Below are 25,130 nucleotides of genomic sequence, written 5' to 3'. Positions count from 1 at the left end.
TCCAGCATCGTGACCAGCGCTCTGAATAGCTACAACAGCAGCACTAAGTTGAAGGCAAACCACATCCAGAAGACGAGGCACTTCCCTGGGGAATCAGGTGATACTTGGGATATCAGGGCTTTGGGTCCCTTATTTCCAAACTTACACTATTATCTTGCTGCCACCACCAGAGGTTAATCACTATGTTCTGTGAGGCTCTTTTTGCCTAGACCCATCCACCAAGATCAAGCATGCAAAATGACCACAATCCGTCCCAGGCCATGGATTACGGGGAAAGAGAAACTCTTGGATTATTGCAAAACACCCAGCTCTAGTATCCAAAGAGAGAACAGCAATCTTTAAAAAAAAAAAAAAAAGAAAGAAAGAAAAAAGAAAATTTTGTAACTTTGTCAACATCTATTTTCACCAAACAACTCTTTAAATCACTATAAAAGTCAACGCATATGGTCGGGTTTGACGGTTTAAATTCCAGAAAGAGTTATAAGTCAAGTTAAACTCCTAATACATGATGTAGTCTGGGTGTCTCATCCATGAATTATAACATTTTCATTACATTACAACTGCGAATTATCAACTTCATCCTGCCAATCTCTTGATTAAATGCGGGATTGTTTGGCGTTATGAAAATATATTATGATAATGGATGACTCCATCATTTGTCTCGATTATTTCAATATCCTTATTTAAAGCTTAATCACTAGAGCATCTGGCCCAGACTGAATTGTTGATTTAACAAAGTGATAGCAGCAGGGACAAAACAGAAAAAAATTTTGGCCAAAAAGGCCCATGTTTCATAGTCATTATCTTGCTCTGTCTCATCGTATTTTTCTCTAATATTTGTGTCCCTTCAATATTTCTGGTGTCCATTTTGATCACTTTAGTTCCTTCTCTTCAAAGTTATTCTTGCTTTACAGGCCTTATTCCCATTGGCCCAACTGAAGGGTATTTTATTCTGTGTCTTACACCGATAATGGGGCAATAACTTGTACTCATCAAGTTTCCTCATAAAATGGTTTAATGTCTTGAAGCAGTGTCAGTACGTCAGCTGAGGGAGTGAATCAAGTAGACATCATTTCACATTTATCGGAGACCCACAGTGCATTAACTCCTTAGAAAGGACGTGCTTAAAAATTATCCTCTTTTAGAAGTTTCGATTCTAAAACTAAAGGACTCATAAATATTTCAAAATATAAATAATATGTACCTATATATTCATCAGTTTTAATATTTTTTTCTTTTATTTGTATTCATTTTGGATTAGTTTGTTCATGATTTTCTAGTTGTGAATAAATACATATTCATTACAAAAATGTTGAAAAAAAGAAAGTAATGATTACCCACAATCTAAATACCCAAAGATATGGAATGGTAACATTTTATGATTTTCACAATTAATTCTGATTTACATTTTCCATTAATAGTACAAGAGAAAAAAAATTAGTGCAGTACTAGCAGAAATTTTCTCAAGGAGAAAACCATCTTTGTTTAGGAACACACCTATATAGACATGTTTGATTATAAAATTGAAGCCCACAAGGCTTGGCTTGAATCTTCTGAGGCAGGACAAAAGAATATCTAAATGGTTTTCCCCAGAAATGGATACAAATCAAAATCTACAAGGAGAGAGGAGGAATTAAAGCGGAGAGGGGCTCCCCTGGCATGGCAGAAGAGATGATCAGTAATTTTTAAGGCAGGTCTATCTAAAGGGTAGAACAGGAATGTCTAATATGCTTTTAATAGAATCAATGAGCACAGACCATCTAACCCTCCAGGTCAACCACCATCAACCCCTAAATCTTCATAAAATCTGCAATACTCAGCAGCTTAAGTTGGTGGGACTTTGAAGAGAAAAGACGTTGGATAAGGGCAATATGCAGCAGGCTAATATCAGACAGGAAAAGAAACAACATCCAAGAGGGCAGAATGCAGACTGGAAATCGAACCTGGAACCAAAGTAGGAACTCACAGCCAGAAGTGATTATGAAAAATGTCACTTCCCTGGAAGCCTAAAGATCATGGAAGAAACATTGAGTATCCCACTGGAATGGAGACATAAACCAAATTTTATTTAAATATCAAGGACAGATGACCCCCAGTAAGGTAGAAGTTTCTGATACCTGGGTTACCTTTTCGAGAAAATACTGGAAGCTTTAGATGATGATGATGGTGATGATGATGAAGGTGATGATGATGGTGATGCTGATGGTGGTGGTGATGATGGTGATGGTGATGGTGATGATGATGGTGGTGATGGTGATACTGATGGTGATGATGGTGATGATGATGATGGTGATGATGGTGATGCTGATGGTGATGATGGTGATGATGATGAAGGTGATGCTAATGGTGATGGTGATGATGATGATGGTGATGCTAATGGTGATGGTGATGATGGATGCTGGTGATGGTGATGATGATGATACTGATGGTGGTGATGGTGATGATGATGGTGGTGGTGATGGTGGTGGTGATGGTGGTGGTGGTGATGGTGATGATGGTGATGGTGGTGGTGATGGTGATGACGATGGTGATGGTGATGGTGGTGGTGATGATGATGATGATGGTGGTGGTGATGGTGATGATAATGGTGATGGTGGTGGTGATGGTGATGATGATGGTGATGCTAATGGTGATGGTGATGATGATGGTGGTGGTGATGGTGGTGGTGATGGTGATGATGATGGTGATGGTGGTGGTGGTGGTGATGGTGATGATGATGGTGGTGGTGATGGTGATGATGATGGTGATGGTGGTGGTGATGGTGATGCTTACATACTGAAAGGTAAATGTGATGAACAAGACTATGAGCGTGTTCTAAAACGTCTGTTCAGTCGATCAAGTAACCAGTACTTGCCAAGCCTTTCCACAAACAGTTTGCTCAGGGGGAGAGAACACAATCCTGACTGCAGCAGGTTTCAGATCTGGTCCCACTAACAGCCTCTGAACCCACTCTCCCAGTCCACAGTTAGCGCTATGGAGAATCTTTGGCATTGGTTACACAGTAACGAGGGAGGAGTCCAGGAGGCAAGAGAGAATGGGATCAATTAAGTATGAATCCATGTGCATTATTACCATGTGCTCTGTCCTGAATCACAGGCAAAAGGAACTACAGGAATATAAGCTTTAACTCACAAATAAAACCACATAGGTGGTACCAAGTACAGTTCAACAATCAGGTAACAGAAAGTCAACAGTAATTAGAAGAGTCAGGATGTTTGGTAACTGAAGTGAAACTTTCAAGAACGTACAGAGTGTCAGTGGAAAGAAAGGAAAGAAGGAGGGAGGGAGGGGACTTTAAAAGAAAAGAAAAAAACCAAGGGAAGATAATTCCAAGCTAGGCAAAGGTTTGCTATGGTTTGGGATGTGGCAGATAGGAAGAGAGTAACCCAATCAAACAGAAAGTTCAAGCTCAGGTTAGAAATCCAGAGTAAGATCAGATTTTGAAAGCTAAAAAGAAGACCGTCTCAGTTTATTAGGGAAAGAGAGAGCCAGTGTAGGTTCTTGATCAGAGACTTCCATGATAAACGTGGCGTATGAGAAAGGTCAGTTTTATCCAGTTAGAGAGATAAAACATAGTATGGAGAACACAGAGAAGGTTGCTACAGTAACACGAGTTCAAAGTGAGGAGGGCTGTGACCACAGGGGCTCAGCAGTGCCATCTTCACGTGTGAAAGTGGCTGTCGCTACTGAGCACCTGAGAGTCGTTACACAAAGGAACGGGAATTTAAGGAGGTGCCTAATTCTAGTCTATTGTCTAAAATTCCAATGGATTTACCAGACTAACAGGCCTCATAGCACAAGGTGGAGTGGGGAGAAGAGGGAGTGGTGGGGAGTTATTCGGAATAAAGAGACGGGGTAGGGAAACAGGCAAACCTAGTGTATTTGTTTCCTATTACTGGTGTAACAATTTTTGTTTTTGCATTTTTTATTTGTTTTCCTCCATATTTCTTTTTAATGCAATTTTTAAAGGTTACACTCCATTTACAGTTAATGCAAAATATTGGCTGGATTCCCCGTGCTGTACAGTATTATCTCTGAACCTATCTTACACCAGTAGTTTGTAGCTCCCACTCTCCCACCTCTATGTTTCCCCTGCCCCCTGCCCCTCACTGGTTACCACTAGCTTGTTCTCTATGTCTGTGAGTCTCCTTCTTTTTTGTTATACTCACTGATTTGTTGTATTTTTTAGGCTTGACATATAAGTGATATCATACAGTATTTGTCTTTCTCTGTCTGACTTGTTTCACCTAGCATAATGCCCTCCAAGGTCATCCATGTTGCTGCAAATGGCAAAATGTCATTCTTTTTATGGCTGAGTAGTATTCCATTGTGTGTGTGTGTGTGTGTGTGCCATGTCTTCTTTATCCATTCGTCTGTTAATGGACACTTAGGTTGCTTCCATATCTTGGCAATTATAAATAATGCTGCTGTGAACATTGGGGTGCGTGTATCTTTTCAAATTAGTGTTTTTGTTTTTTTGGGATCTATATCCAGGAGTGGAATTGCTGGGTCATACAGTAGTTCTATTTTTAGTTTTTTGAGAAACCTCTACACTGTCTTGCTCTGTGGCTGCACTGATGTAACAAAGTATCACAAACTTTAGTGGCTTGAATAACACCAGTTTATTGCCTTATGGTTCTGGGAGTCTGCAAACAGCATCCTCTGTTTACTCTCACTGGCCAGAACCTTGTCACGTGGTCACACTCAACTGGGAGATGAAGGTGTGGCTCTGAGATGAGCCGGCCAGCCAGCAATATCTGTGATATCCCATAAAACTATCTCCTCAGCAGAAACAGAAAGCTTTCAAATGGAAACAAATCATTGCTTCACAATAACACACAAAGAACAAGGAAAAGAAGGGAGAGGAAAGAGAGACAGAGGTGGAAAAACATTTCCTCCTGGAGAACAATTTCTTGATATTTGATAGTATTCATGGGACATCAGAAACTGTTTCCTAATGGGCTGGTGGCACGTGTTTCCCTGGAGATATTTAAGGATTTCAATTGCAATCAAAAGTGAATGGAAATGTTTTATAATTTCTCTCCTACCGGAAAGCAAGCAAACTAACAAAATAGTCCCCCGAGTTGCCATTTAATCCCAATCTGTGTTTATGGCATATTCGTTTTCTATCTTCTCAGAACTGTTCAGGAAAGTGTTCCTGGCAATAAACCATAAGTACAGAAATGAGGCCAAGAGAAAAAAACCTGGCAGATTCTTTTTAAATTATATTGAAAGATTCCCAGGAAACATCAATGTTGTGAACGGTTTGATATGTCGTTTTGTGTTTGAACAGTCATTTTAGGATCAATATTATCTGTAATAAGTCAAATTCCACACATGAGCTTCCTCCGTAGCCGCAAACATGTAAATCCGAGATAGAAGTAAAAAAAACAGAAAAGAAAATCACGAAATCCTTCAAGAATCTAGTCACTTAAGAGAGAATAGTATCACCCCAAATACCCTCTCTTTCAATTGGATGTTCTACCCAATTGAAAGAGAGGGTATGTATGTGTGTGAGTGTGTGTTTCGGGGCTTGGATATGGGGAGGGAGGGGAAGAATTGAGAGACAGGAGTACTAGAAACAAATAGAGGTGTTCTGAATGAATACAACTCTGAAAACTCTTCATTCCACCTGTGCAGAAATTATGGCGAGCAGTGTTATTTTGCTGACCAGCAAGATATTTGGTTAGCAGATCCCCTGACTACCTAAGAACGCATTGTCAAATGATTTAACTTGTTAATAACTTCTAAAAACAGAAGTTCTCAGCAGGCTCTTTGCTAAGGAGGCCTCTCTCTTGTCTTGGAGCTCCCTTCACTGCTCTCACCACAGCTACTACTCCCCTTCCTCTACTCTACAGAGTCTTCCTCTTCCCACCCTTGGATCCAAATCCCAGTTTACCTACTACTCTCTGTCCAGGAACTCGCATCCTAGCCCCGCCTTCTCATGTGTCCTTGCCCAGACTGAATATATTCAGTGGTTCCCTCCAGCGACCCTCTTGTCTAGGCCCCTATAATTTATGAAAAGGAACTCTGTACAGGTTTAAATGCAGTCTGTGCTATAGCCAATTTAATTCAATAAATATTTATTGAGGGCCTGTCTAGAATTGCGCTATGCGCTGTGTGAAATAGAAAAGAAATATATAGCACAGTCCCTCCTGTCAAGGAGTTTGCAATATTCCCGGGAATAAAACTTGGATGCTGAAGTAATTACAGGATGCCAGATAGAATAGAGCAATGCAATCAAATTATGTAACCAAGACTAAAATATAAGGTACAACATTATGCTTGGTCGGGGCGAGCAGGATGGAGCTATGGGAAATTATTCATAGAGGAGATGGAACTGGAGCTTGTCCTTGGGAGATGTATGGGTTCAGCTGTGTACAGCCTCAGAGAAGGGCACCTCAGGCAGTGCAGAGGGTGGAAGTAAAATCAGAGAGCAGGAACGACAGGCAGGATGTGTAAGAGGGGATTTGAGAGGCCAGGCTCACTAGAGAGAAGGGGACGGAAGTTGCCGAGTTGTGTTAGAAAAGGCTCCATGGAAAGAACACAGTGAAACCACAGAATGCCATGAAGGGCACGGTAACGGTAATGAATTTGGACTTGAACCGTATGCTCTTCATCTCTCTCTATCCCTTCCTTGATGTTGATTCTTTCATGGTCATCAGAGAATTCATTCATTGGCAGCCAGCATGGACGTCTGGCATTCAACAAGGAATAGAGCATAACTTCCTTTTCCTGAAAAATCTTCAGTAATAAGGGTGAGGCTTTCTAGGACATCAAGCAGAAATAGAAGGCTTGAAGAACTTCTCATGCCATGAATGACCAACATGAACAGACATAATTCATCAGTGCTTGAACGTGTTGAGAAGAACGTGGGCTATGGAATGAGGAAACACAGCTTCTGCCCCCTATATGACCTTAGTCAAGTCATTTAACTGCTCAAGTTTTAGCTTCCACAACTGTAAAAATGGTAATACCGTTGCTTATCACAGGGTTGAAAAATAGAGATAATGTGTATAAGGTACCTTGGGAATACAAATATATGGAATCCTTTATGAGTTTCATTCGTTCAGTAACTGTTGAGTGTCTAGTCTGTACCAAACACTGTGCCCGGCACTAGGAAAATAAAAATGGAAACATATGGTGCTTATTCTCAAGACACGAACAGATCCAGTTTAAAACAATGGAAAGAGCGGCATCTCAAAGTCACATAAACGTGGAATTAAAGCTCGTATCCACCATCAACTAGGTTTATGAATCGGGGGAAACTATTTCATTCGTCTGAGCCTCAATTTTATCATGTGTATAATTGGTCAAATAGCATCTACCTTATAGACAGACTTGAGAATTAAACGCAAATATGTAAAGAAAGTAATACAGTGCCTGACCATCGGAGGCGCTCGATAAATGATACTTGTTCTACAGTGGAAAGACAAGCATGAAAAATCGTAACAGTGAGTGGGAAGGAGTTAGAAAAGTTTTCACAGATGACAAATTCCCTGTACTAAGACTTAAAAATGAATAGTATTTGCTGAGCGGGCATGTATTGGGAGGACCTTCCTGGAAGAGAAAGCAGCATGTGAAAAGGTACAGGGACATTAAAGTAACTGGCATCTTCTAAGACGTGCAGCTAATTCAGTATTTCTAGATCATAAGCTCAAGGCAGAGTCCAGGAGATGAAAGTGGTCAGATAGACAGGAGTCTAATTACGAAGAGCCTGGAATGTCACCGGAAGGGGTGGAGCTCATCCCATAGGCACTGGGGAGGCATTATGGAGTAGGAAACTGACATGATCAGCTCTGTATGTTGGGAAGCTCTCTGTGGTGTGGAGGGAGACGGGCAGGAAGAACGTTAAGAAGCCTATTGAAAAGTCCAGGTGAAACAAGGAGATGGAGACGATGCGACGACTGCTGAAGACGCTTAGGAGTTGCTTCCAACAGAATTAATTTTAATTGGATTTTGGAGGAGGGTAAAGCTGAACAAGAGATCTAGGATGCTTCTCCTCCTTTTCTTGCTAGAAGGTGATGCATTTCTTGAGATTGAGAATGCAGATGGAAGCAGGTTTGGAGTAGAGATGATATATCCTGTCTGGGACATGATGCATTTGAGGTGCCTGTGGAACATGCAAGTAGAGATTTGGACATACTGTTCTGGACTGGAGACTGGAAAACTGAGCTAGCTGTTCATGGAAATCTGGAGGTCGCTGACATGGATGGATGGATGGATGGATGGAAGGAAGGAAGGAAGGAAGTAGCCATGAGGATAGACTCACACAGGGAAAAGGACAAGAGAAGAGGTAGCCCCCTAGTCAGGCCATTTCTACCCAGCCTTAATAATTGAGCTGCTGGAGGAGATGACAGAAACCTCAGAAACAGAGTATGCTTAGGTATGCCCAAGGTCAAATACATCCATCTGCTGGCACACCTCTCCTCCCCATGGTGTAAGTTTCATTTGTCTGAAAATAACAAGAGGGAGCCCGTGGAGAGAAGCTCTTGGACGTTGAGGGACTACATACAGGATGACAATTATAAACACACTGTCTCTAGAAAAGCACTTCATTTACAAAGCAGATTTGACAGCTCAAGTTGCTTTTTTGGCGGAGCCATACTGCCCGGCCCCTGAAGACCTGGTGAGCTTCGATTACAGCTTTGATGCTAGCTCTACCACAGAGACCCCCTAAAATGGGAGTGATAGATGAGGTCCTGTCAGGCTTCATCCCCTGGGTGGCCTTGAATCTCTGCTGTCATCTGTTACCCTGCCAGCTCTGACAGTGATGAACACGAGGCAGGCAGCTAACGACACCCCGATCCATTACCCAAAAAGAAGGGAGAGCAGAAATAAAGGGACGGTGACTGCCATGTCGAAGCTTCGCCCGCGTCAGTGCCATCTTCCTGCTACATGTCTGAGTGGTGAAGAAACGATGGAGCCCATTGGTCTCAAACACGAGCTCTAATGCTACTCAGAACAGAGCAAGTCGAGACAAAGCTCGACCCGGAAAATGTATGCTGGCCTCTTCGCGGTAAAACTCCTCACAAACCTTACAGACATAAGAAGAAACCTTGAGGGGCCTGATTTTTTTTTCACTCTGCTCGTACTCTAGAAAAACATAAAAAAATCAAAGATACATAAAATCATCAATCTCTATTGCTTGCCCAGGCTAAATTGTTATTCATTCCAGGAGAGTACACAGTTTCTCTCTGCACGATTACATTAAGGCTGTGACTCGGCAATACCAAATATTTCAGGCAGGCCTACCGTTGCTTCCTATAATAGATATTTACAATCTTTAAGATATCTTTAAGTGGTACCAGGTCCCTCCCTAAGCAATATTTCATCAAGATTCTTGTTTCAACTGTTTTTTGTTTGTTTGTTTTCTGACCTGATGGGAAATGAAGGTTTTTACTTACTTCATGGTCTCCTTTTTCTTATTATGGGACTTCTCGTGATACCTAAAGACATGGTTATATATTCAGTAACTACATCTTAAATTTAATGCGCGAAGAAGGCAAAATTTTTCCATCTTAATTTAATCCATCTTCATCTAGGGTGTTCATCAGAGCAATGGTTCTGGGGGACATTAAGAAAGAAGGTTTTTAAAAGAGGGGAAAAAAAGTTTCATGGTCAAATAGATTGGAGAAACCCTGGGTTTATTGCTTTACGACAGATTTCTTTCCTATTGGATTTTTTTCAGACTCTTTAATATACTAATGTACAATTTGACTCCCCTAAAGAAAATATAATCTCAATCTATTTTTTCTTAGAATATTTGTATGGGATATATCTAGACTAATGTTACCCAGAACCACACTTTGGGAACTCTTGGCCTAGACTTGGCCAAAAACTCCATCTTCCTACTCATTTATCTCATCAACAAAATCAAATGATTGTCAGGCTAGGCTCTAAGTGTTTGGCAGAGAGAGGCAGTCTGAGGGTGGAATAAACGCGGAAGAAGATATGGTTCCTGCCCCCAAAGAACACATGTATCTTGCCCTATATCCTGCCCTTATAGATCCTGCCCTTCGTCCTTATCTTCCCTGTCTAAAAGAGAGCAGTATGGGGGCTTCCCTGGTGGCGCAGTGGTTGAGAATCCGCCTGCCAAGGCAGGGGACACGGGTTTGATCCCTGGGCCGGGAAGATCCCACATGCCGCAGAGAAAGTAAGCCCGTGCACCACAACTACTGAGCCTGCGCTCTAGAGCCTGTGAGCCACAACTACTGAGCCCATGTGCCACAACTACTGAAGCCCGTGTGCCTAGAGCCCGTGCTCCACAACGAGAGAAGCCACCACAATGAGAAGCCCGCGCACCACAAGGAAGAGTAGCCCCCGCTCACCGCAACTAGAGAAAGCCTGCGCGCAGCAACTAAGACCCAACACAGCCAAAAATAAATAAATTTAAAAAAAAAAAGAGAGAGAGCAGCTTGGGTCAAAGAAGGTGCTGAAGCAAAGAGGAAGACAATAATCTTAAATTTGGAACAAAGGCAATGGGGCTGATTAATACATGGGTTTTATCCTTGCTCTTTTTAATAAAGATCAAATTGTCTTTCTAAAAACAGTAGCACAGACATTATCATTTCTTTTGGGGAGCGTTCCAATTTTTATATAAGTATGAATGAAAGCGGTCAGAACTCCAGAATACCTAAAACTACAGCATAAGTTAAAAAACAAAACAGTGCCAAATCTGAGAGCAAGCACAAAGAGATGATTCACTTCGATATTATGAAACATATTATATGTTTCTTGTTAAGCGCCATGTTTCTCGTTATGTCAGACATATACACATTGGCAGTATTTCTCATGTTGGCTGTGTGGTTTATTCCAATAAAGTTAGCCTCTAGTTATGTTCAAAATAACTTAGCTGAAGTCTGGGTTTCAACACAAACAACAACTTAAAAAGCGATAGGAACTAATCAGTTTCGTTTATGAGTGTTTGTTAATCAAGCCATGGAGTAAAGGAAAAATTTAAAACAAACTGGAATCTCCATTATCCAAAGAATTTTAGACTAGTATTAAAAGCAGTGTGTAGGGCTTCCCTGGTGGCGCAGTGGTTGAGGGTCTGCCTGCCGATGCAGGGGACACAGGTTCGTGCCCCGGTCCGGGAAGATCCCACATGCCGCGGAGCGGCTGGGCTCGTGAGCCATGGCCGCTGAGCCTGCGCGTCCAGAGCCTGTGCTCCGCAACGGGAGAGGCCACAGCAGTGAGAGGCCCGCGTACCGCAAAAAAAAAAAAGCAGTGTGTAAGTTGCAAAAGAGTAGAAATGGACTGTATAGCCTCTGTGATCTTTCTCATCTTCAAAAAGCAATCAGGATTCAGGTGGGGAGAACCGATCATCCAAGAACTAAAATAATACCTGGGAGAGATGAAACCATCATTATAAATTAGAAGTAACCCATCATTCATTTTTCTGCTATCTTCTCTCCAGAAGAAAGTGGACTCTCTGAAAAAGCTTACTGCATTCTTTCCTCATGTACTCTAGGAATTCAAATGCCAATCAGGATGTTTTCTAAGTAAAATACAAAGAAAGACACTTCTATTTTTTTCCTTGTTCCCAGTGTTCCCAGATTATCTGGACCCAGACCTCATGGAATCTCCCATTTACCATAGGATAACAATAATTCTGTGGTTTTTAACAGCTGAGTTTTCTCCTTCCACCATTTCATGTAAAATTCTTTCTTTCCAATTTCCTACAACCAACTGTGTGCCTTTTACTTTTCCGGCAAAGGCATTTAATTTTGTCTGACCCATCTGAATTTTTCTGTTGCCTTGTTACCCCCTGGTGACAAATAGACTCCTTTGTTTCTGAGTTCTCTAAGAGCGGGAGAATTGATGGGTGTGAAGAGAGAACTGCGATCACCAAGGCAAGGAAGGAATTCATCTTATTAGTCTCTGATTCAAGTTTATCACCAGGGAGATAATAGTTTAAACTCCAAAAGACGTCTTGGAAGTTTCCAGAATTTCTCCAGAGACACAGATCAATAGACCAGAATAATCAAGAAAAGGGAACAAGTTTGCCAAATGCCACTCATTTGGTAGAGTGTTTTACTTGAGTTAGCAAAAGACTTAATGGAATTATTCCAACCCAGTGAAAAAAGGAACAAATCAACTCTCCAGGGAAAGTACCTCCAAAGTGCTGCTGGAGATAAAAGAAACGGTGACATTTTCATTCCGATTTCAGCCCTCAACGCAGGGAGGCAGGTGGCACTTGTTCTGGACGTTGCTCAGTTGATGAACATCTTTCCCAAAGCACTGAGCAATCAGTGTCCTGTCCTTTCAAAATAATGCTCAATGGTATGGGGGTCCTGGGCCCAATAATTTTGCAGACGACTCCCCTCTTCTCTTTCTGCTGGAAGTAAGTGAAGATGAAATCTGCCTGATGGCTGTGAGGGCTCCTATGGCTTCTTTGATGTTTAAATAGCCCCAGGGCTCAGAGCTAAACCCCCATCAGCAAAGAGGAGTGATCTGCCCTGTTACCCTGCAGCAGGGATAAAAATTCAAATATTTTAAAGCAAAGCCTAGGTTTGAAAAACAACAGAGGAATCACACAGGGTGGGGTCTGAGTCACAGGTGAACCTCCTGCTCCCAAGAACGTTTCCCAGAATGGCTCCTTTATACTTGTGTATTGTAAAGCACACAGACATCTGGGCGCACGGCATTTCTTCCTCTCGCTAGATGCCCCTGACCTTGACACTGAGGGCTCTGTCTACACCTCCAGCTCCCTCAGGACTTGGCCCTTTCCCAATCACTCCTGCCTTCAATTCGATTCTTCTTTCCTCATCCTCGCTCTCCTCTCTCCATCCCATCTCTTTCTCTGTTCTCCTTTATTCCGGTCAGTCTCCCTCCAGGAGCCTCTTTTTTCCTGTTATGTCAGCCACGGAAGCAACCATGGGTGCTTGAACTTGACTTAGCTGGCAGGGGGCCACGGAGGCTGCCCAAGAGAAGGAAGACCCTAAGAAAGTGTCAAAAATCCAAGCTGGAACAAAGCATTTCTTTAACTCGAAGTTAAAAATATTTTCCTTAGCCCATGCTGCGTGTGCTGTATCGTTAACTTCTGTCAAAGGGGTTCCTATCTCAGGAATCAGGGGTGAGTTTCAAACACGATCGATGGCTGGTCAAAAGAACATCCTCAGCGCGAGAAGCCGCAGAGAGGGTCTGTGGTGAGCGGGGGCAGGAGAGCCTGGCTGTGCTCTTCAAATTCCTTTCATCGCCAGCGGCGACTGTAAGCACTGCAGGGTGAGAACAAGCCAGGACTTTGTGGAATATTCTTCACTGCTAATGTGTAATCCATACAGCCAGTGGTAGCAGCCCGAGGATAAAAGATTTAAAGAAATGGAGACACAGGACCGATTTTTTTTTTGAAAGGCAACTTGGAAGGGGAAAAAAAATGAAAGAGTGAGAACAGTAAGATTTATGTTAACCCATTGGGAGTGCTCTGGAAATCTCTTTGATGAAGGATTGAGATTGCTTTGAAGCAAGAGGTAAGTGCGGTGCCCAGGGACTCGGGTTGACTGGGTCACTTATCAGTCTTCTGGACTTTGAGTTTCCTTTTTCTTGCAAATGCTGCATGCTACCAAACTCTTAAATCCTGCCCTACCAAAATAATCTCCCTCTGAAAAGAAGGCTTTATTTAGCCGTCATAATAAGTAGAAACTTGACCAGCGGTACATATGTAAAAAGAACCCAGAAAAGAGAATACACACACACACACACACACACACACACACACACACACCAATATAACATGTAAAAGGCTACTAGACAATCTTAACCCCGTTACACACGTCCTTTCTTACTATGAGTTCAGATTTCAAACACAAAACTGCAGGAGCATGGGAACAAACCCAGTGCATATCACAGGAAGGCAAGAGTGATTAGCAGTTTCCCCTGATAGAAGAATCGTGGCTGGGCAAGTATGGCTTCAGGAGTGCGAAGTAAAGATGGTCTTGGCTAGAAAAAGAGAAAAGCAAACAGAGGGCTTTGAACCATCAAAGAATATGCCTGGAACCGGGGATATAAAAGCTTCCCCGAAACAAGTGAGACTGCAAGTTCAGGGATCATGGGAGAAAGACTTAACAGAAAAAAAATTTTTTTTAAATCAAGGAAGAAGCAAAACAAGTACCAATGAATGACATGATGACCAGAAAAGGACACACTGTTGATGATCAAGGAAAAGCTGCTACTCTGTATTTCTGGCATGAGCTGTTGACTGTAGCTGTGCTAAGATGTTACTATAAATAATCTTTAAAAAAACTTTTTTTTTTACTTTATATTGCTTTGTTACTATGAGAGAACAAATTGGCCTGTTTTATTTTATTTTGGGGCTGCGCTGCACAGCATGCGGGATCTTAGTTCCCTGACCAGGGGTGGAACCCGTGCCCCCTGCAGTGGAAGCAGAGAGTCTTCACCACTGGACTGCCAGGGAAGTCCCTATAAATATTCTTTTCTATCCTTGGCAGCTGCGACCATAAGCTAATGAGGCTGATGTTTTTAGCAAACAGATCACAGCTTACACATTCAGTGTTGATTTTCAAAGAGATCAGTCCTGTTGTTCTTAGATTTTAAAGTCCCTGATAGAAGCAAACTGTCTTCTTTGTGACTAGGGTTTTGCCTCTGAAGGCAGTTTCCAAAGGGAAGGCCCAGAAATGGTTCGCACAATCACACATCAGCATTCGTGGCATCACTGGAGTTAACGGTGAGCCTTCCCAGGTAACTCTTTGGAAAGACAATTCTAATTTAGGGATACAAGTTCGAGAACAGTAGTACAGAAATCAGGCACTGGTCACAAAATGATATTAGAGAATTACTGGAGCAGGAGGAATTAGTTCTCTTCTATAGCCCTTTCCACAGATAGTGAGAAATATAGCAGTCTCATTCTACTGACCAATGAAGAAATCATGCTAGAAAATATGGAAGCAAGTTCAGCAGAGAATCCACCTATTCGATCATTACAGCTCCTGCAGCAAAATGAAATCACTATGCTCTCCTTTGCCCTGATAAAAAATACAAACACAGAGTATTCTCAGATGTTTAGCATACAGATATGTTCCACCGAGAGCCAAAAATCCAACACTAAAGTCCAAGGTGAGGACTTCCCTGCTGGCGCAGTGGTTAAGAATCCGCCTGCCGATGCAGGGGACACGGGTTCGAGCCCTGGTCCGGGAAGATTCCACATGCCGCGGAGCGACTAAGCCCGTGCGGCCACAACTACTGAGCCTGCGTGCCACAACTACTGAAGCCCACGTGCCTAGAGCCCGTGCTCCACAACAAGAGAAGCCACCGCAATGAGAAGCCTGCGCACCGCAAAGAAGAGGAGCCCCCCTGCTCGCCTGCAGCCAAATAAATAAATAAATAAATTTATTTATTTATTTTTTAAAAAAAGGCCAAGGTGGTTCCTAGGAAAACTGATAACACCACTAACATGGCAAATGCTGAAACCCACTGCCTTCTGTTAGATCTCCCACAAGAGAGTAAGAACACTTTTAAACACAAAAACTTCAATACCTTTTTTTTGTTTAATTGATTTTTGGCTGCGTTGTGTCTTCATTTCTGCACGTGGGCTTTCTCTAGTTGCGGCGAGCAGAGGCTTCTCTTCATTGCAGTGCGCGGGCTTCTCATCTGTGGTGGCTTCTCTTGTTGCGGAGCGCGGGCTCTAGGCGCGTGGGCTTCAGTAGCTGTGGCATGTGGGCTCAGTAGTTGTGGCTCGCGGGCTCTAGAGCATATGCTCAGTAGTTGTGGTGCACGGGCTTAGTTGCTCCGTGGCATGTGGGATCTTCCTGGACCAGGGCTTGAACCCGCGTCCCCTGCACTGGCAGGTAGATTCTTAACTACTGCGCCACCGGGGAAGTCCGAAAACTTCAATATCTTAAATGAGTAACTGTCTCCACACAACACATCCCTTCTTTATACATGGAAATGGTCCAGGAACCTAACAGTAAATGGATACGTCTCCTCCACAGGAGACCAAGAAGCACCATCCGACCCACCTTCAAAGAGTGTCAAAAGGACAAATACCTTTTTGTTTTATAATATCTGGGCCAGTTTCCTGTGTTTTATTACAATGTCCACCATTGTTGGAGTTCCTTAGGGGTGGTCAACACCAATGCCTTAGAATTATGGCATTCTTATGTGGTCTATAGAAAATAAATACAGTAAACACACAAACTTTGGGAAAGGTTTTTTCCTACTATTTGCCAGCTCCTAGTAAAGCTGTTGGTTACTTGAAGCTTCTTCCCAAATATGAAGGAACTGACTCAGTATAAATTGTGGAATTGGGGCACTTAGAAGAAACCCAGAATCCACACAACAGGTTGACATGTTGTTAACTGTGATGAGTTCAATGTGATGTCACTCCTAAGTACTGAGAGGGGAGCAGGGCCCTAGGAGGGGAAATCCCTGAGGCCACTGCAAGGGCCAGAGTCAGAAAATTAACACAGGGACTTCCCTGGTGGTGCAGTGGTTAAGAATCCGCCTGCCAATGGAGGGCACACAGGTTCAAGCCCTGGTCCGGGAAGATCCCACATGCCAGAGAGCAAATAAGCCCGTGCACCACAAGTAGTGAGCCTGAGCTCTAGAGCCCATGAGCCACAACTACTGAGCCCGTGTGCTGCAACTACTGAAGGCTACAAGCCTAGAGCCCGTGCTCCACAACAAGAGAAGCCACCGCAATGAGAAGCCCGCACATCGCAACGAAGAAGAGTAGCCCCCGCTCGCCGCAACTAGAGAAAACCCACACTCAGCAACGAAGACGCAATGCAGCCAAACATAAATAAATAATTTTTTTTAAAAAAGAAAATTAACACATGTGATTTCAGACTTGAGGATGAATCACCAAAATCCAAGGAAAGCACTAAAAATTAGTGTGAGTAAGAAATGGTTTCTGCACCATCACTGGTAAATTTCTCTGATAAACGAAGATGATGCTTTCCGTTCAGCCTAAATGGGTGTGCTCATGTGCCAATGGAGAAAGAGAAGCATGAAATGACATTCGTTGAGCCTCTATCGTGTGTCAGAGGCTTTACATCACAACAACCCAGCGTGAGATGAATCATTACCTCCATTTCTGCACATGAATCCACTGAAGGCTCAGAAGTGAAGTGATTTATCCAGTCACAGAGCTTGCAAATGGTGGATCCAAGAATCAAACCTGATCTCTCTGGCATCTACAGCTAGGGACTTTTCACATCCCCAAGCCGAGTTCAAGTGACATCTAACAAGGTGTCTTACAGTTGCTTCCACTTTCACAAAAGCTGCACTACGAAAATCCAGTTTTACAAAATACTTTAATTAGAAAAAAACTCTATTTAAAAAATAACTTACCATTGAGTTCCTTTAATAAAAAGCTTATGTGGAATCATTAGAGAAATGCAAATCAAAACTACAATGAGGTATCACCTCATACCAGTCAGAATGGCCATTATCAAAATATCTACAAATGATAAATGCTGGAGAGGGTGTGGAGAAAAGGGAACCCTCTTACACTGTTGGTGGGAATGTAAATTGATACAGCCACTATGCAGAACAGTATGGAGGTTCCTTAAAAAACTACAAATAGAACTACCATACGACCCAGCAATCCCACTACTGGGCATATACCCTGAGAAAACCATAATTCAAAAAGAGTCATGTACCACAATGTTCACTGCAGCTCTATTTACAATAACCAGGACATGGAAGCAACCTAAGTGTCCAGCAACAGATGAATGGATAAAGAAGATGTGGCACATGTATACAATGGAATATTACTCAGCCATAAAAAGAAACAAAATTGAGTTATTTGTAGTGAGGTGGATGGACCTAGAGACTGTCACACAGAGTGAAGGAAGTCAGAAAGAGAAAAACAAATACCGTATGCTAATACATATATATGGAATCTAAAAAAAAAAATGGTTCTGAAGAACCTAGGGGCAGGACAGGAATAAAGATGCAGACGTAGAGAATGGACTTGAAAACATGGGGAGGGGGAAGGGTAAGCTGGGACGAAGTGAGAGAGTGGCATGGACATATATACACTACCAAATGTAAAATAGATAGCTAGTGGGAAGCAGCTGCATAGCACAGGGAGATCAGCTCTGTGATTTGCAACCACCTAGAGGGGTGGGATAGGGAGGGTGGGAGGGAGAAGCAAGAGGGAGGGGATATGGGAACATATGTATATGTATAGCTGATTCACTTTGTTATAAAGCAGAAACTAACACACCATTGTAAAGCAATTATACTCCAATAAAGATGTAAAAAAAAAAGCTCGTGGAATATCTTAAATAAAAAGAATTCATCTCTTGCATAAGGGAAGGTATATTTGTAAAAACATGGGGTCATTTTTTATGACACATTACATTTCCTCCCCCATCTATCTCCTTATCCTGCCCCCCAAAAACACCACTAGCAACAGCTCCCCAGTAGTAACAAGTATGTACTGAAGGTTGGTCCTCAGGGGAGCCACAGGACAGGCATTTAAACAGGTGACAACAATTGAAGTGTAGGAACTTGGTAATGATAGGGCGGGGTATATCTCCCCCTCGTCAAACTCCCTTCTGCACTATCATTTTGACTCCCTTCCCCAGCCTCCCACTAGAAAGTTATACAGCATCCATTTTTCAGTATCGGGCTATCATTAAATAAACATAAACACTCTACTCCACGGGGCCAGGATTGGGCTTCAAACAAAATCTAAAGTGTGAACAGCTCTCAAAGGCCCTTGGTTGCGATCCTGTCACCACTATCACCAGCCTGTTCCAGAAGCCTCTTAACCTGTCCTCTCCACAGGCGACTTGGCTACAAAGCAGGCTGTTTAGAGGAGCAGATAACAACCTCCCTTGAAAGAAACTAGTGAGGTGTTTTAGAAAATACGGTCTGTAGCAAAGGTGGTCATGGGATCACACAGCAACCTCGCAGGACTCGTTTCCTTCGTCATCCCCCAATGATGCTGCTTACGGTCTAAATGATGGAGCACAGTTCTCCCACACCCTTTAAGGTCTGTGACGCCCCAGTATTTTCTCTGCATCTGATCCAGGGACAATTGAAGGGATGACAGCACCAAAGAACTTCCTACTGGTTAACAGAGAGAAGTTGAGATCCCCTGGAGAGGCGCAGTCTATTGTAAAGATGCTTTGGGTAGTAACGAGACTTGGGAGTTTGATCTGCGTTCGGGAGACTCTGGCCTATTTTAAAGACCCCCTAAGAAAGGAGGTTCTTAATGCTTCCCTTCTGCACAGGAATAGGGAGACAAATGGGAAGGGAATTCACTTACATCTCCAATCAGTATATATGTGAGTCACCATAATTGGCCAAAGACAATTTAATTCCATGATAGCAGGTAAGTTATTCTTAGATCACTCATCGTGAAAGTACTTTCCTATCTATTGCCTAATTATAGGATCTGAACGAAGGAAATTCAACCAAATCATTACCTGGTTCAAAATTCTTCTATGGCTCTTTGTAACCTAAGGAATCTCACGTAAAGGAGATGAAAGAAAGAAACCCCCTTTACACATACCAGGCATACTTTCTTTTTTTTTCTTAACATCTTTATTAGAGTATAATTGCTTTACAATCGTGTGTCGGTTTCTGCTTTATAACAAAATGAATCAGTTATACATATACATATGTCCCCATATCTCTTCCCTCTTGCGTCTCCCTCCCTCCCACCCTCCCTATCCCACGCCTCTAGGTGGTCACAAAGCACCGAGCTGATCTCCCTGTGCTATGCGGCTGCTTCCCACTAGCTAGCTATTTTACATTTGGTAGTGTATATATGTCCATGCCACTCTCACTTTGTCCCAGCTTACCCTTCCCCCTCCCCGTGTCCTCAAGTCCATTCTCTAGTAGGTCTTCATCTTTATTCCCGTCTTGCCCCTAGGTTCTTCTGACCATTTTCTTTTTCTTTTTTTTTTATTAGATTCCATATATATGTGTTAGCATACGGTATTTGTTTTTCTCTTTCTGACTTACTTCACTCTCTATGACAGTCTCTAGGTCCATCCACCTCACTACAAATAACTCAGTTTTGTTCCTTTTTATGGCTGAGTAATATTCCACTGTATATATGTGCCACATCTTCTTTATCCATTCATCCGATGATGGACACTTAGGTTGCTTCCATGTCCTGGCTATTGTAAATAGAGCTGCAGTGAACATTGTGGTACATGACTCTTTTGAATTATGGTTTTCTCAGGGTATATGCCCAGTAGTGGGGTTGCTGGGTCGTATGGTAGCTCTATTTTTCGTTTTTTAAGGAATCTCCATACTGTTCTCCATAGTGGCTGTATCAATTTACATTCCCACCAACAGTGCAAGAGGGTTCCCTTTTCTCCATACCCTCTCCAGCATTTACTGTTTGTAGATTTTTTTTTTTTTTTTCTGTACTCGGGCCTCTCCCACTGTGGAGCACAGGCTCCGGATGCGCAGGCTCAGTGCCCACGGCTCACGGGCCCAGCCACTCTGTGGCATGCGGGATCCTCCTGGACCGGGGCACGAACCCATGTCCCCTGCATCGTCAGGTGGACTCTCAACCACTGCGCCACCAGGGAAGCCCTGTTTGTAGATTTTTTGATGATGGCCATTCTGACCGGTGTGAGATAATATCCCATTGTAGTTTTGATTTGCATTTCTCTAATGATTAATGATGTTGAGCATTCTTTCATGTGTTTGTTGGCAATCTGTATATCTTCTCCGTAACACCATACACAAAAATAAACTCAAAATGGATTAAAGACCTAAATGTAAGGCCAGACACCATCAAACTCTTAGAGGAAAACATAGGCAGAACACTCTATGACATAAATCACAGCAAGATCCTTTTTGACCCACCTCCTAGAGAAATGGAAATAAAAACAAAAATAAACAAATGGGACCTAATGAAACTTAAAAGCTTTTGCACAGTAAAGGAAACCATAAACAAGACGAAAAGACAACCCTAAGAATGAGAGAAAAGATTTGCAAATGAAGCAACTGACAAAGGATTAATCTCCAAAACATACAAGCCACTCATGCAGCTCAATATCAAAAAAACAACCCCATCCAAAAATGGGCAGAAGACCTAAATAGACATTTCTCCAAAGAAGATATGCAGATTCCCAGGCATACTTTCACTTAGGGCTTTACACTTACTGTTCACAAAATGCCTATGGCTCCTTCCCTCACCTCCTTCAAGTCTGTAGGCAAAGGTCACTTAGACCTCCCATTGCTACCCCATTAACTGCAACACCCCAACACACACACACACACACACACACACACACACACACACCCTGTATCCCTTCAACACTGTTTCTCTATAAACCTATCACCATCACCATCCAACATACTGTGTAATTATGTCTCTTTTTTTAAATTTATTTATTTTCGTTTACTTTAGTTTTGTCTGTGCTGGGTCTTCCTTGCTGCATGCAGGCTTTCTCCTGTTGTGGTGAGCAGGGGCTACTCTTCATTGTGGTGCGCAGGCTTCTCATTGCAGTGGCTTCTCTTGTTGTGGAGCACAGGCTCTAGGCACGCAGGTTCAGTAGCTGTGGTTCACAGGCTCCAGAGCACAGGCTCAGTAGTTGTGGTGCACGGGCTTAGTGGCTCTGCGGCATGTGGGATCTTCCCGGACCAGGGCTCGAACCTCCTGCACTGGCAGCAGGATTCTTAACCGCTGTGCCACCAGGGAAGCCCTATGTCTTTTATAATTGTCTATCTTCCTCTATCAGAATGTCAGCTCCAAGAAAGAAAATATTTTGGTCTGTTTGCTCACTCTTTTGGATCGATAGCTATTAAAATAGAGCCCAGTATATAGTAGGTGCTCATTACACAAATGGTGAGTGAACTGAATGAACATACAGCTTCCTGCAAAATTTAGAGTCTTAGAGTTTTGTGTAAGCTAACAGATGATTACCCTTCTCAAACAGGACATGAACTAATGAATATGCAATAGCTATTCCTAGTTATGATCTTAATTCTAGTTCTCTTTGAGCATCTGGAATGGCGGGTTTTCAGCTGTGATTCCTGGGGCTTGGCACCCCTCTGAGACATGTCTTCTTCACCCCCAACCCCTGTTGCAGAGCCATGAGAGGGAAGACCAAAAATCCGGACATCTGGCTCCCTGACTCCTGCTTCAGTCAAGCCAACTCTTCTGTTATCTGTCTTACACATTGGCGTTTTCTGTAAGATGTTAGCAGGGAGGAAACTGTCCCATCACTAAAAACATAGACAAACTCTAGCCTGGACCATGAGATAGAAAAACATGAAAGGACATTGGATAGAGTATCACAGAAACATGAATATTTATAGAGCATCTATTGTGTTCTCAAGTGTGATCTGGACATTGGGAATACATAGACAAGAAGATAGCCAAACTCACATTTAACCAAGTCCACATAACAAATAATTACAATATTCTCGGAAATTTTGGAAAATCAAAGGAGCACTGAGGAAGGATGTCGGGGATGTGCCCTGCCAGAGGCATCTGCTAGTCTTTCTTTAATTGAAATATAGTTGAAATACAATACTGTGTTAGTTTCAAGTGTGCTACATAGTGATTTGACATTTGCGTACCTTGTGAAATGATCACCACAATAAGTCTAATAATTATCTGTTTCCATACAAAGCAAGTACCATATAATTGACCGTGTTCCTTATGCTGTATATTACATCCCCATGACTTATTTTATAACCTGAGGTTTGTACTTCCTAATCCCCTTCACCTGCTATACCCGCACTGCCTCACCTCACCTCTGGCTACCACCCATTTGTTCTCTGTATTGACGGTATGCTTTTGTTTTGTTCGTTTTGTTTTTTAGATTCTACATATAAGTGAAATTATATTTGTCCTTCTCTGTCTGACTTATTTCACTTAGCATAATACCCTCTAGATAATACCCTCTACCTTCATATTGTTGCAAATAGCAAGATGCCATTCTTTTATGGCTGAGTAACATCCCATTGTATGTGTAAACCACATCGGCTTTATCCATTCATCTGATGGACACTTAGGTTGCTTCCATATCTCGGCTATTGTAAATAATGCTACAACATTGGGTGCATACATCTTTTTGAATTAGTATTATTTTTCTTCAGAAGTAAAATTGCTGGATCATGTTACAGTTCTATTTTTAATTTTTTAAGGAACCTGCTTACTATTTTCCAATCTGCTGAGTTTTAAGGATAGTTGTTAGTCAGGCAAAGCATAAGAAGACTGACGTTCACTTCGTGACTTTAAATAAGACCCTCATCTCTTTAGGACTTAGTTTCTCCAACCATAAATAGAGAGGCTTGAAAATTAGCTGATGTAAAGTCCCTACAACATTGAAGACTATGTATCCACCTTCTCCTGCTTGCCCTACAACCAGATAACAGAAATCATTAGTTTCAAGGAATACTGCTGAACATCAGATGTTTTGGCCAATTCATCTGAACATTAATAATGTATATGGCACAGGAGATGAGAGTTGTCCCAAGGAGAGTCGTTTAAATTAATTGATGTTTTCTTCCATATATGAGAGATTTTTATTGCATTGTCCAGATTCAATTTCAATAATTCCATTATAACTTTGCTCAATACCAGTTATGAAGTCATCTTAAAGTTAGTATGGAGTTACAAACTTTATTGTTCACCATTAGCATCAAGTTTGTTTTTACATTTAAGACATTCTTTCACATGTAACATATTGAACAAGGAAGCAGGGCTCTCTAAATCTGTTAAATTTGGAACTAGGAAAAATTTCAAGACATTTTACTCCTCCATACTTTCAAATGATAACTAATGTGTCAGCCAGGAATTTTTTAACTGTCATCAACTACCAAACTATCAAAAGTTAACAGGTTGGCATGACAATTACGAGTGGGATTCCAAAGTATTAACCGCTTGGGGAATGTCTGTGTTGAGTCTGTAGATGTGTATAAAGTTTGTTACACTCATGGTGCCCAAGAACTTAGTCCCTACCCAGGGGGATTGATGAAAATGACTTAAGAGCAAAGAGATCAAGTTAATAGCAATACCTCTAAACATAAATATCAGGTTGTCCTTAATTTTAAGAGAAAACAAGGAGAAAGTGAAACAATATGAAAAGAGATATTATATTGTGAAGTGTGCAATGGATTTAATTTATAGTTCTGGCAATGACTGGCTATATGACCATGAATAAATCACTTGAGCATTTTGAGGCTGTTTCCTCATTTACCAAATGAGGGTAATAATACCTATCGGAGTGGGGAAAACCCAAATTTTCATCAACAGATTAATGGATAAACAAAATGTAGCATATCAATAAACAAAATAATAAATGAAAGAGGAGAAATAACAACTGATATCACAGAGACACAAAATATCATAAGAGAATATTATGAACAGCTATATGCAAAAAGTTGAACAAACTAAAAGAAATGGATAAATTTCTAGAAACACACAATCTTCCAAGACTTAATAAGGAAGAAACAGACAATCTGAACAGACAAGCCACTAGTAGTGAAATTGAATTTGTAATTTAAAAAACTCACAGAAAAAGAAGTCCAGGACTGGACAGCTTCATAGGGGAATTCTACCAAACATATAAAAAAGAGATAATACCTATCCTTCTCAAGCTATGCCAAAAATACTGAAGTGGAGGGAACACCCAAATTCCTTCAGTGAGGCCTCAGTTACCCTGATACCAAAACTAGAAGAAGACAACACAAAAAAAGAAAATCACAGGCCAATATCTCTAATGAATATAGATGCAAAAATCCTCAATAAAATATTAGCAAATCAAATTCAACAATACATAAAAAAGATCATACACCATGATCTAGTGGGATTTATTCCAGGGATGCAAGGATGGTTCAATATCTGCAAATCAATCAATGTAGTACACCACATTAACAAAATGAAGGGTAAAAAAATCACATGATCATCTAAATAGATGCTGAGAAAGCATTTGACAAAAGTCAACAACCATTCATGATAAAAACTCTCATCAAAGTTGGTATACAGGGAACATAACATAATAAAGTCCATTTATGACAAACCAAGAGCTCACATCATACTCAATGGTGAAAAGCTGAAAATATTTCCTGTAAGATCAAGAACAAGACAAGGATGTCCACTCTCACCACTTTTATTCAACATAGTATTGGAGGTCCTAGCCACAGCAACCAGGCAAGAAAAAGAAATAAAACGTATCCACATT

General features: G+C 41.7%; 1 pseudogene across 1 annotated transcript in view; it reads right to left on the bottom strand.

Annotated features, from left to right (window-relative positions):
- LOC307186092 (large ribosomal subunit protein eL32-like) overlaps positions 1-25,130 on the bottom strand; it is a 71,862-nt pseudogene that overhangs the window by 17,253 nt on the left and 29,479 nt on the right. The window lies entirely within an intron of this gene.

Source organism: Stenella coeruleoalba (genome assembly GCF_951394435.1).
Source record: "Stenella coeruleoalba genome assembly, chromosome: 4".
Lineage (NCBI taxonomy): Eukaryota > Metazoa > Chordata > Mammalia > Artiodactyla > Delphinidae > Stenella > Stenella coeruleoalba.
The sequence above is the reverse complement of the archived record's forward strand: the minus strand, read 5'-3'. Positions and strand labels throughout refer to the sequence as shown.